This window comes from Arachis duranensis, chromosome 6, assembly GCF_000817695.3.
Source record: "Arachis duranensis cultivar V14167 chromosome 6, aradu.V14167.gnm2.J7QH, whole genome shotgun sequence".
Lineage (NCBI taxonomy): Eukaryota > Viridiplantae > Streptophyta > Magnoliopsida > Fabales > Fabaceae > Arachis > Arachis duranensis.
Genome location: NC_029777.3, coordinates 19,175,093 through 19,179,370, shown reverse-complemented (window position 1 = coordinate 19,179,370; position 4,278 = coordinate 19,175,093). Strand labels below are relative to the sequence as shown.

The 4,278-nt window shown below is 35.8% G+C and overlaps 1 non-coding gene across 1 annotated transcript; it reads right to left on the bottom strand.

The window, feature by feature from the left end:
* Positions 1–1,428: 1,428 nt before the first annotated feature.
* Positions 1,429–1,531, bottom strand: LOC127740185 (small nucleolar RNA R71). Its single transcript, XR_008000866.1, has one exon. It is a non-coding gene; the product is annotated as a small nucleolar RNA R71 (small nucleolar RNA).
* Between the last annotated feature and the right edge of the window lie 2,747 nt (positions 1,532–4,278).

The window sequence follows — 4,278 nt, the reverse complement described above, 5'->3', positions numbered from 1 at the left end:
TCATAATTAAAAATTCAAACATAAAAAAATATATTTTCCTTAATTTTCTCATAATTTTCGAAAATTTGAGTTGACGTAGTCAAGAAATTTTTAAAATTAGTTGTTTCTTACAAGTCAAGTCAAATTTTCAATTTTAAAAATCCTATCTTTTCAAAATTTTTTTCAAAAATCAAATCTTTTTCATTTTTATCTTATGATTTTCGAAAATTTAAAAACATTTTTCAAAAATCTTTTTCATAATTTTATCTTTATTTTTGAAAATTATGCTAACAATTAATGTGAATGATTCAAAAATTTGAAGTTTGTTACTTGCTTGTTAAGAAAGGTTCAATCTTTAAATTCTAGAATCATATCTTTTAGTTTCTTGTTAGTCAAGTAATTAATTTTAATTTTTAAAATTAAATCTATCTTATCTTATCTTTTATATCATATCTTTTTCAAAATTTTATCTTTTTCAAAAATTTGATTTTAAAATATCTTTTCTAACTTCTTATCTTCTTATCTTTTCAAATTTGATTTTCAAATATTTTTCAACTAACTAGTTGACTTTTTGTTTGTTTCTTATCTTTTTCAAAACCACCTAACAACTTTTCTCTCTCTAATTTTCGAAAATACCTCCCTCTTTTTCAAAAATTCTTTTTAATTAACAAATTGTTTTAAATTTTAATTTTAATTCTATCTCATCTTTAATTTTCGAAATCATTAACTCATTTTCAAAATTAATTTTCGAATTCTCTTTCTCTCATCTTTCTCTATTTATTTATTCATTCATTTACTAACAGTTCTCTTCACCTCTCTTCATCTCCAATCATTGCCTCTATCCTTACCCTTGTGTTTGGATTCTCCTTTCTTTATTCTTTTCTTCTTCTACTAATAATAAGGATCCTCTTTACTGTGACATAGAGGATTCCTCTTCTTTTCTTGTTCTCTTCTCTTTCATATGAGAAGGAACAAGGAAAAAAGCACTCTTGTTGAAGCTGATCCTGAACCTGAAAGGACTCTGAAGAGGAAACTAAGAGAAGCTAAATTACAACAATCCAGAGACAACCTTTCTGAAATTTTTGAACAAGAGAAGGAGATGGCAGCCGAACCCAACAACAATAATGCAAGGAGGATGCTTGGTGATTTTACTAAACCCACGTCCAAGTTTGATGGAAGAAGCATCTCAATTCCTGCCATTGGAGCAAACAATTTTGAGCTAAAACCTCAATTAGTTGCTCTAATACAACAGAACTGCAAGTTTCATGGACTTCTATCTGAAGATCAAATGGAGTAGATCCTTAAGTCTACAGGCTCATGCTTTTCCCTTTTGCTATAAGAGACAGAGCTAGAACATGGTTGAACTCACAACCTAAAGATAGCCTAGACTCTTGGGATAAGCTAGTCACGGTCTTCTTGGATAAATTCTTTCCTCCTCAAAAGCTGAGCAAGCTTAGAGTGGATGTTCAGATTTCAAGCAAAAAGATGGTGAATCCCTCTATGAAGCTTGGGAAAGATACAAGCAGATGACCAAAAAGTGTCCTTTTGACATGTTTTCAAAGTGGACCATATTAGATATATTCTATTATGGTCTATCTGAGTTTTCCAAGATGTCATTGGACCACTCTGCAGGTGGATCCATTCACCTAAAGAAAATACCTGCAGAAGCTCAGGAACTTATTGACATGGTTGCAAATAACCAATTCATGTATACTTCTGAGAGGAATTCCGTGAATAATGGGACGCCTCAGAGGAAGGGAGTTCTTGAAATTGATGCTCTGAATGCCATATTAGCTCAAAACAAAGTGTTGACTCAGCAAGTCAACATGATTTCTCAAAGTCTGAATGGATGGCAAAATGCATCCAACAGTACTAAAGAGGCATCTTCTGAAGAAGAAGCTTATGATCCTGAAAACCCTGCAATGGCAGAAGTAAATTACATGGGTGAACCTTATGAAAACACCTATAATTCATCATGGAAAAATCATCCGAATTTCTCATGGAAGGATCAACAAAAGCCTCAACAAGGCTTTAATAATGGTGGAAGAAATAGGCTCAGCAATATCAAGCCTTATCCATTATCTTCTCAGCAACAGACAGAGAATTATGAACAGAATACCTCTAACTTAGCAAATTTAGTCTCTGATTTGTCTAAGGCCACTTTAAGTTTCATGAATGAAACAAGGTCCTCCATCAGAAATCTGGAGGCACAAGTAGGCCAGCTGAGTAAGAAAGTCACTGAAACTCCTCCTAGTACTCTCCCAAGCAATACAAAAGAGAATCCAAAGAGAGAGTGCAAGGCCATTGATATAGTCAATATGGCCAAATGCAAGGAGGAAGGGGAGGACGTGAATCCCAATGAGAAAGACCTCATGGGACGTCTCCCAACCAAGAAGGAGTTCTCTATTGAGGACTCAAAGGAATCTGAGGCTCATATAGAGACCATAGAGATTTCATTAAACCTCCTTCTGCCATTCATGAACTCTGAAGACTATTCTTCCTCTGAAGAGGATGAAGAAGTAACTGGAGAGCAAGTTGCTCAATATCTAAAATCCATCATGAAGCTAAATGCCAAGTTATTTGGTAATGAGAGAAAACATGAACAACTTCTCTCAATGCAGAGTCAAACAGAGCCCCCACAGTCAAACTCTAAGTTTGGTGTTGGGAGGCCACAACCATGCTCTGAACATCTGTGAAGCTCCATGAGAGCTCACTGTCAAGCTATTGACATTAAAGAAGCGCTTATTGGGAGGCAACCCAATTTTTATTTATCTAATTTTATTTTTCTTTTTATTGTTCTTTTATTTCTTATTAGGTTCATGATCATGTGGAGTCACGAAAAAAAATACTAAAATTAAAAACAGAATCAAAAACAGCAGAAGAAAAATCACACCCTGGAGGAAGGACTTACTGGCGTTTAAACGCCAGTAAGGAGCATCTGGCTGGCGTTCAACGCCAGAACAGAGCATGGATCTGGCGTTGAACGCCAGAAACAAGCAACATCCTGGCGTTCAAATGCCAGGAATGCACCCTAAGGAGAGCTGGCGCTGAACGCCAGAAACAAGCATGGAACTGGCGTTCAACGCCAGAAACATGCTGCAGTTGGGCGTTGAACGCCCAGAACATGCATCACCTCGGCGTTTAAATGCCAGAATTGCATGCAAAGGCATTGTACATGCCTAATTGGTGCAGGGATGTAAATCCTTGACACCTCAGGATCTGTGGACCCCACAGGATCCCCACCTACCATATTCTCCCCTCTTCTCAACATTCATCCTCTCTTCCCCATAAACACTCTTCCCCATTACCTCTTCACCACCCACATCCATCATCTCTTACCCACCAAACCCACCCTACATAGCCGAATACACACCTCTCTCCCTCTCCTCCATATCTTCTTCTTCTTCTATTCTTTCTTCTTTTGCTCGAAGGCAACCAACATTCTAAGTTTGGTGTGGTAAAAGCATAGCTTTTTGCTTTTCCATAACCATTGATGGCACCTAAGGCCAGAGAAACCTCAAAAAAAAAAGAAAAAGGGAAGACAATTGCTTCCACCTCTAAGTCATAGGAGATGGAGAGATTCATCTCAAGAATCCATAGTTCAGTAGTAGAGCATTTGACTGCAAATCAAGAGATCCCTGAGATACCTCAGGGGATACATGTTCCTCCACATAACTGTTGGGAGCAACTAAGGATAGGAGCACCAAAATCACTAGGGATCATGCAACAGAAGCAAGGAAGAGACATGGAGAAGCTCAAAGAACACCATTGGTTCTTCAAGAGGAGGACATCACCCTCACTAAGGTGGACTCATTCCTTAATCTCCTTACTCTTATTTTTCTGTTTTTTTTATTTTTATGCTTCATGTGTGTTTATGTTTTGTGTCTCTACCTCATGATCATTAGTATTGAGTAACTATGTCTTAAAGCTATGAATAATTCTATGAATCCTTCACCTTTCTTAAATGAAACATGTTTTTAATACAAAAGAACAAGAAGTACATGAATTTCAAAATTATCCTTGAATTTAGTTTAATTATATTGATGTGGTGACAATACATTTTGTTTTCTGAATGAATGCTTAAACATTGCATATTTTTGATCTTGTTGTTTATGAATGTTAAAATTGTTGGCTCTTGAAAGAATGATGAAAAAGAGAAATGTTATTGATGATCTGAAAAATCATAAAATTGATTCTTGAAGCAAGAAAAAGCAGTGAATAGAAAAAGCTTGCAAAAAAATTTAGAAAGAAAAAAAAGCAAGCAGAAAAAGCCAATAGCCCTTAAAACCAAAAGGCAAG